Genomic DNA, 12,017 nt, shown 5'->3' with positions numbered 1-12,017 from the left:
TAAACATCCCACAATGCACAGGACAGTGCCCACAGAAAATGTCAACAGTGCTGAATTTGAGAAACACCAAATTACATAGTGTGTTTAAAGTCCTCAGTACAGTGGTAGCTATTATTATTACTAATGATAGCACATTACTATTGGAAGGAACTTAATGTATGACAACAGGCACTGGATGTGCTGGATAGAGTGGACACACCTATGCTCTGCTTCCAGCTATGTCTGTGTCCTTGGACAGGTTCCTGATCACTTTGAACCACATCTATAAATGGGAATGATAACTCCAATCTTGACAGGGAGCTGTAATGAGAGCGAGTTGACTCAAATGGGGCATCTGGCATAAACTGACATCCAAAAAGTGTTCATTCCCTTTGTTTTCCCCACAACTTGCTGATGCCCTCTGCCCTTTTCTTCAAGGGCTGGGGTTGTTGGTTTTTGAAGGAAATACTCTCTAAAGAATAGCTCTACATGTTTCTCCATGGGATATGAAAAAGCTCACCAAAAATGAAAACCCACTAATTGTGACTAATATGAGCTCACTGAGGCATGAAGCATCTGGGAAGATCTCTTCCTCAGTCACCACCTACCCGTGAATCCTTTGAGCTTAAGCCAGCCATGAGAGGATTGCTATCCTGCAAGTATACTCTTTGTCCTGGAGGAGGCACTGCAGTCCCATTTTTGAAAACCTGCAGCACGTAACTGTTTCCAAAGAAAATTGGTAAGAAATATTTGGAGAGTAAAACTGGTATTGTCTTCCTATCACAGAAAAGTGAAACAAGCTATTTCAGACACCATTTTACTGAGCATAAAGAGGTATCTCATCTTTTTAGCAATTTTTTGTACATAGACTATGTACTGCTGGAGAACTAAAACAAGATCCATGTTGATCAAAACATCCAGAAGTGCTCTTGATGTCTTCTGTATGACATTTTGTCCTGGTTTATGCCCCATTCACACCTAATTTTCAACTATTATTACTCTCCAGAATTGTCTTCTCCCTTGTTTTGGTGTTACATAATTTGATAATTAAGTTATGTCTGCTTTGCAGTATACAGGTGTCAAAGAAGATGGTGGCTTGGAGACCTTGTGAAATGGCCACTTAAGGATGCATCATGAGCCAATCAATGAGGAAACAGAGACTTATTTGGAATTTTGTGGCAAAAAACAAAATCACATCTAACTAGAGGCTAATCGAAGCAATATTAACAAGCCCTTGCAGTTAATTTTAAGAATTCCAAAGTACTTCTGTATTCATTCTCTCAAGGCTCACAATAGTTGTCTCACACAGGTAGGGCAGGAATTGAATTTGCAGTTCATTCTTATGTGACTTCCAACTTCACCCAGGGTGGAAGATTGTGAGATGTATCCTCATCTCCCTCCAGAGAAATTTTATTTTAAGACTAATTATTAATTAAGCCTAGTTAAGTCCATCTATTAAAAATGAGTAAGATCTTTTTTAATCAGAAAAGTGAAATCACCATGTAGTCTATAGTGGTGCCAGGGTGCGCTTAGTTACAGCCTGTGCCACGGTCCAGAACTGAACAGATAATGTCTCTGCTTCTACCCAGAAGGGCTTTTCTCACTGACATAGAAAGATAGCTAGGATTAATCTACCCTCTTCTATCTATAGATATATTCCAAAGGAAAAGTACTATCTCAATTCACATCTCTATTTACTGTTTTCTTGCTGCCTAATTAAAAAAAAATTATACCATGGCCTTTATACACATACATATAAACACACACACACACACACACACACACACACACACACACACACACAGATTTGATCCAAATTTGAAAATCACATTGAAATGTGTTAATTTCAGAAAGACCAGGCACCAAACAAATGAGCTTGGGTAAAACTTCACTTTAAGATACCCCCAAATCATCACCCTAAAGGTCAACTCTTCTGGAAAGCCCTCCATCATTACCAACAGCCAAGAAATGGCAGCCCAGACTCCCTGCAGAAGTTGACTGCTGGTTATCTGCTGGGAGAGAGGGAGCCTGGGAGTCATTCTGAGCCAAATCCAATTCAATTACAGGTCAATTATACATCTGCTTTCACTGCCTGGAGCAGGCCACACCACCGACTAGGCTGGTCTAAGAGGCCCTGGCTGGCAGGGGCTCTCAGTGCATGGGAAGAAGAGCCCAAGACCCAGATAAGACAAAGCAGCTGATAATGTTCAGAGACCAGCACAGGTGGCAAATGCAACTGCATTAAATGACCCCTGGACCTCCTCACCATCTCACGTTCCTCCCCCCATAATTGACTGCAGATTCAGATTTCCATCCTTGGTGGCACCCTTTCTCACTAGCCGACATTATGAAATGACATGAAATTGCTCCTGTACTTGGGATCAATATGCTTCAATCCTGTAGTCTCAGCCACAGTGCTACCAAGGAACACAGTGCCTAGATACCCATGTCGTCCTGGAAAATTGCACTAAACATGTAGGAATTCAAATGCCAAGAAAGTTGAGTTAGAAACTTGTGTTAAGTAAAAATAAAGCTATCTCTATTAAAAATCAAAGCGAGTTTATGAATATTGGCTGGGACTTCCAACCAACTGAGATCATTTCTAGCATCCAAGAGTGTAGTTATTCCTCCAGGCTGGCTTTGCATGTTTGATCTGCCAGTTTAAGAAGCAAGCTCATCCCTGTCTTTAACTGAGATTTTGAGAAAAGTGGGGACAAGGCAGCACCAAGGACAGCATCCTGTGGGGTGGAGCAGTGGAAACTCTTTAGATTGGCCTACAGCAGTGGTTCTTGAACTTTCCTGTGCATCAGCATCATCTCTAGAGGGCTTTTGGAAACTTAGACTGCTGTCCCCCAACTCCAGAATCAGAGCTTCTGAATCAGTAAGTCTGGGGTGAACCTGAGAATTTGCACTTCTGACAAGTTCCCAGGGGCTGATGCTGCTGGTTTGGGGGCCACACTTCGATACACACTGACCCAGGGCCATTAATCTAGATTGTTTAGGTCTGGACATTAAAAATTCTCTAACTATTTCATCACTTGGTCCACAGTTTTATAGCTGTTATCCAAAGGTATAGTGAGCAACTTGGTCAAATTTCCTTGCTGAAATTCAGATATGAAATATCAATAAAATCACAATAATCAATGCTTATAATTGAGCTTCCAAGGGTCAGGCACTGTCCTAAGCACTTTACCTTGTGATTCTTAAATGAGTTAGTACACATAAGAGCTCCATTTTACAGGTGAGATAACTGAGGCACAGAGAGGTTATGTGATTTCCCCTGAGGTGTCACAACCAGAAAGTGGGCCAGCCAGGATTCATATCTAGGCTGCCTGCCTCTTAATCATTTTCCCAGGTTGACTGTTTATGTAGCAGGTGAGAAAAGCTGCATGGGATAAAATGTGCTGTGTAAATTATGCAGACAATCCTAATATAATGGATGAAGAATTCTGCTAGTGACATCAACTTTTCTACCAGTCACTTAAATGTACTGATACAACATTAATTTCTGTAACTGTTTATTAGGTTCTGACACTGCTACAGTCTAAGAGTTGGCAAACCAGAGCCCACAGGCCAAATGCAGCTCACCACATTTGTCAGAAATAATACAAAGAGATCCCTGGATGCAATGATTGGGCAGAAAGAAGAGGAATCACTTTTCTAATCTCTATGTAAATATTTCCAAGGAAAAACTTGCCAAATTTTAAATATATGCAGAGACCAAAAGCTGGGGTTGATAATCTTCATTCAAGCATACTGTTATAGATGTCCAGACAGTGGAAGCAAAACACAAAAAAAGGGTTCTAAATTTGAACACTTTTCAAGTCCAGTACAAAACAGGACCAGGATCACAACTATTTGGCTGATTAGGAAGCAGCTGTATAGCTTTTCTCAAATATTATGACATAAGAACTGGGGCCAGTTTCTGAAAATCTGAGTTGCCCAGCCTTGGGCTTTGGATGACCCATATTTTTATTTTAGTTAACTTAGTCCTGGAGTCAGGCAGCAGCAAATTGCTGGATACAGTTAGGCCCATGGTCCTCAGCACTAACTGCATGCTAGGGCCACCTGGACCTGCCTGAGCCCCACCTCTGAGCAATTAACTCTTTGAGGTATATTTCATGAGACTACCAGATGAGCCTAAGGACTTGGGTAAGAAGGGCTGAGTTAAAGGATGTTTCTCAGATACAACCTGGACAAGCCAGAATGAAATTTTTCTTGCTTGGAAAAGTATTTCTTTGGTTGAATGCCAATGTTGTTGGGATGAAAGTGTCTAAATGTGGAAAACAGCTAAGCATTCTTGGAAAATCATGCAGCATAGAGGTACATTTACTCAGAGGGTGATCCACTAGCGAGCTGCAGCCTCTGCTTGGGATAGAACATGGGGAAGAGATGCTAAGTTATCCAGACTGCCATATGAGTCAAGAACACTAGCCATATTAGGCTGAGAAGGAGCTGAGGACACTCTGGTCCCCAGTAATTAGTATGTTGTGCCTTGTCAGTGTTGTGATATGTGTCTAGCCACCAATATGTAGAGTCACATCCTCATAGGTCAGAGGACCATCGATGTCACTTAGTCCAACCAAGACACAGCCTAGTAGGTCCTCTCTATACCCCCTGCTTTCCAAATTTGTCCCCTACCCTGGGGAGTCACTTGGGTTTGACCATGAACTCAGTAACTTTTAACTCCTATCGCAACATTCTAAAAGCTGCCAGGGCTGCTTTCTCACCCTTTGGAGTGACTCATTAAGTGGAGAGTCCAGGGAAGTCCCCATTCCACTGGAGTTTCTTTTAAAAAGTTCAGTCTTTCAGTGTAAACATAATATAATTGGATTTTTTCAGTGTGATATGCTAAAGCGTAACTGATAGGTCAGCTAGCTATGTTGGCCTGCCCCCACAAAGCTGGATCCATGAGTTCTCAGGATGCCAGGCCTCTAGGAGTTGGCTAGTCACCATTTCAGAAATGCCTGAAGCCATGTGGTCCTACCCTAAAGCTAGGATCTGGTTTTGAACATAAAGGAAACACCAACTTTTTATGATTCTGACCAATAACACCTATTCATTAACATAAATGATAACAGCTGGGCTTGGTTTAAGGCAACTGTATTAGTTATAGTTTGCTGTAAAACAAATTATCCCAAATCTAGTGGCTTAAAACAATAATAAAAATTATCTCAGAGTTTCTGTGGGTCAGGAATCCAGAAGTGGCTGAGTGGGGGTGGTTCTGGCCTGTGGATCCTCATGAGGTTTCAGTTAAGATGTTGGCTGGGACTGCAGTCATTTAAAGCCTTGACTATGACTGGAAGGTCCACTTTCAAGATAGTGCACTCATGCCACTGGCGAGTTGGTGATGACTGTTGTCAGGAGGCCTTGGAGCATTCCCATGTAGACCTCACCATTGCGCTGCTTGAGTGCCCTCACAACATGGCAGCTGGCTTCTCTCAGAGCCAATAATCCGAGATACAGCAAGTCAAAAACTGTAATGGCTTTTATGACCTAGCTTTGGAAGTCACACTCCATCATTTCTGTGATATGCTATTGATTATGCAAGTCAGTCCTACTCAGTGGTGGAGGAAACGACACAAAGGTGTGAATACCAGGAGGCAAGACTCATTGGGGGCCAACTGGAGGATGTCCACAGCTGTAGTCTACCCCTCTTTTTTTTTTAACTGATGAGTAAACTGAGGTCCAGAGAAGTGAGGTTTGCCCAGAGCCTTAGCATTTCAGTATGTGCTTTTCTTTCAACCCCACTGATCTTCACCACCCACAGTTTCTTATATTTATTTTAAACACCAAATGTTGTTTATCTTTGGGGAGATTAGAAAGGTTATTTCCAAATGTGAAGCCAGTTTCCTTAGTGATTTTTACAAAGGAAGCCTTTATAAACTAAACAATCTATAAGCAAAGTGCATACTCCCAACACTTGGGAAAGGTTTTTCTTCACTTGAGTCATTAGGGACAAGGTGCTCCAAAAGGAGAGAAAAGAAACCAGAACCTCTTAGGGAAGGCAAATCCAGCGTTTTAGGGATAAATTTTAGCTTTTGCACACTGTTTCCTCTCCTTGGCTTGTTCTGAGAATGAAAACAAGAACGACCACAAGAAAAAAAGAAAACAAAAACCAAGAAAAAGAGCAAAGAGTATCACCAAAAATCAAACCAATGCAAGGGCCACCCTCCTCAGAACTTGCTGTTTTATGAATCCCAAATGAAAGACACTGAGACCCAGCCACAGGGGCTGCCTATGAGAAGCACAGGGTTGTTGTTGTTGTTGTTGTTGTTGTTTTCCCTGAAAACACACACAAACAGATATGCACATACCCCCACAGATTTTTAAGTACAAAGCTCAAAACTGTGATAAATGTTATCAGTTCTTTTCTTTTCAGGATCCTCTCTGAAACAACCATCTGAGAAGGGCAACAAGAAGAAAGAAACCCCTTGTATGTTCTCTTTGCCTTTTCAATCAGTTAGAAAACGACAAGGCCTGTCATCTCTGATCAACGTAACCAGTCAGGAGATATGATGACATTCTCCCTGCCTGACCTATTTCATCTAATGGGGCCCACTCCTTTGCCCTCTGACAAGTTACCTTCTCTCCTGAGTTCCATTTATAGCAAGCCTTTATTAATGGTTAAATCATTAGGAATGGATCCGTCTCCCCCCTATCCCCAAAATTTACTTTACTTGTTCAATAAATTAAGCCATGAGATTGGACAGACTGTCCATTTCTGCTTTATTTAAGCTCATATTCTTCCTAGTCCATAAAGTACTGTAAATTGACAGGTGAGAACAGTATGAGTCCCCACTGCCCACCCAGCAGTCTGTAATCACTTGTGATTTGTCTTGTATTTAGTTCTCCAAGTAATGCTTGTGTGGCCTGTGGAAATTTTCCTAAGTATCTGATGGCAGTTTGAGATCTGGAGCTAAAATGCTTCAGTGAGGAGCCCCTGGGCCTTTCCTAATGGTTGAGGGACCTCCTATTTTAGTCCTCAGGCAAGAGCCCTTGGCCAAGTGCTATGAATTCTGATGTTTGACCCCTCTGTTCATCTTGAAAGGTTTGCAAACTCCATTTGTCCACTGTTCTTGTTGCTGTCACACAGGTGACCTCAATGGACAACTGAAGCATTAATGGCCCAAAGCTGTCAAAGTGACTTGTGCACTTCACTCCTCAAAGCCTTTTCTTCTTGTTTTTTAGTTGCCAGAGCCCTGCAGTCAACAGATCTTTCGAAAAAAGAAAAAACACAGAAGTGATAATGTCACTGCCCCGTTGAGCATCCTTCAGTGGCTGCCCATTACCCTAAGGGCCTGCATTAATGGGCTCAGACTCTCCAGTTTGTTCCCATCTAGCATATCTCCCCACCCAGGGCATTCCTCGCTCCAATCCTAGTGAATGTCTCCCAGTTCATGGAGGTGCCGTGCTGACTCTAGGCTTTTACACATGCTCAGAGTATTAATTTCCAATTTTCCCTCCCCTATCCATTAGCTGGCTAACCCCTACCCATCATTCAGGTCTCAGTTTTAATTCTATTTCTGAAAAGCTTTTCCACAGCTTCTTAAAGTGGAGAAAGTGGTCACACTTCCTGTGTCTGTCCCATCGCAGCAGTACCCATCACCATGGAGGAGTGGATTGTCATCACTTACTTTATTGTCTGCCTTTCCTTCTAGATGTTCAGTCCCAGGAAGGGGGATAACTTGTCCACTAGTATGTCCACAGTACCTAAAACATTTTCTGGCATATAATGCAACCAAAATAATACCAGGAATTCGGTTTCCACCTTTAAGACCATTTAAACACAGAGCCTCACCTAAAAGAAACAAATTGATAGCCAAAAATGGCCCAGCAAGGAATGTAAAATCTTTACTTAAGAGATGTTTACATTGTACAACACACAGTAAAACTACCTAAAAAGTCTCTTGATATCAGCCCAATATTTCCTCACCCAAAACAGTACAAACCTTTTTCCACTCCTTCCCCAAAATCTAGTTATCTGCTGATGGTCCCAGCCCTTCTTCCTTCTGTAATTTCAACTGCATTCACTCCTTTCAATTCTCTTTACCCATGTAGAGCTCCACCAACCACCAGCTTGAGGCCAAGATGACAAAGACTGAATTCTGCTTGGATGGCAGAGGGGGAGGAAGGGATGTCTTGACTTACAAGCTTTTTGGGGTCTTCATCTCAGAATAAAAGTAATAATAAATGCACACTTATTGAGTATTTACTGTGTAGGAGGCATCTTACTAAAGGTTTGAATATATTATCCTCACACCAATCCTGTGAGCCCAATACTAATGTTTTCCTAGACTTCGGAAGGGCACTTGCTCCTGGTGACACAGCTAGGAAGCAGGTGAGCTGTGATCTGAAGGCACAGCCTGTGCCAAAGTGTTTCCACAGCAGACACTCAGTAATGTTGAATGTACAGGCAGGGTCCCACCTAGGCAGCAGCTTCGAGACTGGCAAGGCAAAGCTTATTGCAGCAATTTCTCTGATGAATTGATTGTAAGAATATCCTGAAGCTTTATTTCAAAGTTGCTTCAAGAGGCTTCAAAAAGCCAGTTCAAAAACTTAGAATTGGAAAAAAAAATGCGGTTAGGTAACATTGGTAGGCCAGGTACAAATGGTCATTAAACTCCATAACAAGGCTTATTTAGTAAGGCAGGTAAATCTAATTTCCCAGAAGGGACTCGATCTCATTAAAGTTGATCAGAAAATTTCTCATATATTTTATGAGAAATGCTTCCCAGAAGGGGCCACTCTTCACACCAGAACACACAGCTCTCCCATTTAGGGTTTGGGATATCTTCTTTTACAGAAGCATTTCTCAGTCTCAGTGCTAAAGACACTTGGGCCAGATAGCTCTTTGGGGTGGGGCTATCCTAGGTACTACTGTAGGATGCTTCGAGCAACCCTGGCCCTCATGCAGAAGATGGTAGTGGCACCTTCTCCTCCTGGTTGTAATAACAGAAAGTATCTCCAGGTATTGCCAAATATCCACCAGGGGGGCAAAATACCACCCACTGCCCCCTACTGAGGACCACTGCTCTAGACCCTTAGTCCTCAAAGCATGGTCCATGGATCGATAACAGCATCCTTTTGCAGGTTTGCTAGAAATGTACAACCCCAGGTCCACCCCTGACCTCTTGGCTCAGAATCTGCAGTTTAACAAGACATCTGACAAGTGCTTGCTTTTAGGCCAGTGATTCTCAACTGTGGCTGCACATCAAAGGCCTGGAGAAGTTTTAAAAAATACTGATTAAAAATTACTGATCCAAGAGCCAGAGGCTGTGATGTCATTGGTTTGGGGCAGCCTGGGCTTTGGGAGTTTTAAAAACTCCCTAGGTGATTCTAATGTGCAGCCAATTGGACGGTGAAATTCTGGGTGGTTAAAAAAACACCCTACAACTTTGAGAGTGATTTATAATAGCCTATAAACTAGACTCCACATTTTCAAAGTGATGCTTCTTTCTTTTCCATGAACATCTTTTTTGGATCTTCTATCACTTTTTAAAAAATTTATTGATTTGAGAGAGAAGAAAAGAGGAGGAGGGTGATGAAGAAAAAGAGGAGGAAGGCAGAGGAGGAGGAAGAGGAGAATGAGGAGGAGAAGGAGAGAAGAAGGAGGAGAAGGAGAGAAGAAGGAGGAGAAGAAGAAGAAAAGAGGAGTTGATTCTTGTATGTGCCCTGACCAGAGGTCAGGACAACACTCTAAGCAACTGAGCTACCTTCCCAGGGCAACCTCCTATCACTTTTAAGATGATAAAATTAAAGCTCTTTAATAATGCCTTCAAAAGTTGATATTTGGCTATAACTAACTTTTAAAATAATGGTGGGAATGATTTGGGGGAAAAAAATGAAGTCATTGATTAAGCTTCCCCAGATAGCATTTCAAAGAATTAAGAGCTATCGAAACCATCCCACAAAACCTTACTAATTAAAAAAAAAATTCTGTACTTGAAAAAACATTAAATAGAAAACTCGATCAAGAAAATTGTTTTGCATGAAATGTACAATTATGTAAAGAGCCCATGCAAATTGAGAAGCAAAACACTAACACCTTAATAGATAAACAGATAAAGGAAATGAGCTCACAATTCTCAAAAGTGGATGTGTAATTAGTAGAGAAGCATGAGAAAACATACAGCCTCACTAGTAATCAAAGGGATGCTCAATGAAGCAGAGTTATCAATTTTCTCTTTATAAAATTCACAGAGATGAGTGGGAAAATGATATGAAACAGACACTTGCTCATTCTCTCAACAGATATCGAATGTCCATTGTATAAAGCAGGTGCTATGTTGGTCTGGATGATGAGGGCAGGGGGCTTTGTAAATGGGAAAAGGCCTAACCCACTTAGGCCTTCGCAGAAGCCATCCTAAAGAAAATATCCATGTGGAAAAGTTTTGTTAATTTATGATAGCGCAATGGATTAAGAACCTAAGTGTCCAATAAAATGATTTGATTAAACTAAACTCTGGTGTATCCATCTGATAAAACAGACTATATGTGATACGATGAATGACAAATGAAAAAAAGAATGCAAACAGTAGAACACTAGAAAAAAATGGTTCAGCGATTGACTGAATTTTGAAAATTTTTCATGGTATTGTATCCACACACATCACATAACATGCATTTGGACATTTAAAACTCTGAGGAGCCCTAAAACTAAGAAAATGGTTTATTTTTGCTTAGCCCAGTATTTTTCAACTGATCTGACCATGGAAAGTTTCTTTTGTCCCCTCTCTTCCCCTCCCTTTCTTTTAAAAATGAAACTTGTTTTGTCATCACTTGAAACTAGTTTTTCTCAAACAAACAAAACCTTGAGGATATGCTGGCATATAGAGTAGTATTTAAGAGCTATGTAAAAATGAAAGCTTTACATAGGTATATACACATGAAAAAAATCATCAAGCTGTTCACTTAAGATTTGTGCATTTTACTCTATAAATATTAAATAGAATCCCTGCTAAAGTTGGGGAAGACATGACATTTTAAAAAATTAAATTTTGGTATTCATTAGCACAAGTACAAGAATGTTAAGTCAAATTATTGACACACTACAGATATATTTCCATGTATCACTTGTTCATGCAAGGTACTCTAATGTCCTGTCAATATGCACAGATTACTTATGCCTGCTTTATACGAGAGTTGAAAGAGTTTAGTATAGGGGAAAGAGCTCCAGACAGGCTTTAAATCCTGGACCAGCCATTAAATAGCTATGTGACCTTGGACAAGTAGCTCAACCCCCTGGATATTAATTTCCAAATTTCTAAAATGAGAAGCAATACTAAAGCTCTAGTTTCATTTATCTTTGAAAATAGTTTTACTATTTTAGAATATTGTAAAGCTTTATAGTTAGTTATATTGTTGCCTGATGGTACAAGGCCAGGTTTTTATCGGATTCTGAGTCTTTGGGTTACTCACTACCATCGTTGTTACTATAAAACCAAATAAACAAATAAGCAAAGTCAATCAGCTGTAAGGTGATCACCATGACAATATGCTTTCCAGGATGCCTTATTGGAGAGGGAGACAGGGAGGCCCTACATTTGTTTCATAGGTTCTGTTAACTTTATGTCAAGGAATTGGTTTTCCACTTGGATGTTCCAGAACCATTGGCTGCCACAGACTGTTGCTAGACAGATTTAAGAGGCTGGGTATTTTTTATCTAAGCACCATTGTCTGAAGGCTTCGATTGCACAGGCCTAAACAACATGGGAGGGTTTCACTGTCTTCAGAGACTCTGATAACTTCCTGGTTAAGAAAGCAATATGCTTGGCTGGTTTATCACTTTGTCTGCATCTGGGTGTTATTCAGCTCTGCTTGCTAGGGAAGTCTTGGGTTAGTGTTTCCCCAGGGAAGCCAGTGGCCCCTTTAGAAACAGGGAGTCCTGTGGTCTGATGGAGGGAAATTGACCACAGAACCAGGGTCCATTAGTGATCTTGATTATGCCTCTTTCTCCAACAAGATCTCCCAAATTCAGTGTTGTCTGAGCCACTGGCCCCCAACTCTGTCTTGATGCCCAATACAACAAATTCTCA

General features: G+C 41.1%; 1 protein-coding gene across 2 annotated transcripts in view; it reads left to right on the top strand.

Moving 5' to 3' along the window:
* Positions 1-12,017, top strand: part of SMPX (small muscle protein X-linked) — a 48,373-nt gene that overhangs the window by 31,485 nt on the left and 4,871 nt on the right. Inside the window, exon 5 of one of the 2 annotated variants that reach the window (XM_054581139.1) lies at positions 6,362-6,710. The exons of the other annotated variant lie outside the window; for it this stretch is intronic. The gene's annotated coding sequence lies outside the window, so the exon portion shown is untranslated. Of the gene's footprint in view, positions 1-6,361; positions 6,711-12,017 lie in introns of those variants that run through there. 2 annotated transcript variants of the gene reach the window in all.

The sequence above is a fragment of the Pteronotus mesoamericanus genome, unplaced genomic scaffold, assembly GCF_021234165.1.
Source record: "Pteronotus mesoamericanus isolate MK-2021 breed Mesoamerican mustached bat unplaced genomic scaffold, CSHL_Meso_final contig_65, whole genome shotgun sequence".
Taxonomy (NCBI): domain Eukaryota; kingdom Metazoa; phylum Chordata; class Mammalia; order Chiroptera; family Mormoopidae; genus Pteronotus; species Pteronotus mesoamericanus.
This window is presented reverse-complemented; position numbering and strand designations above follow the sequence as displayed.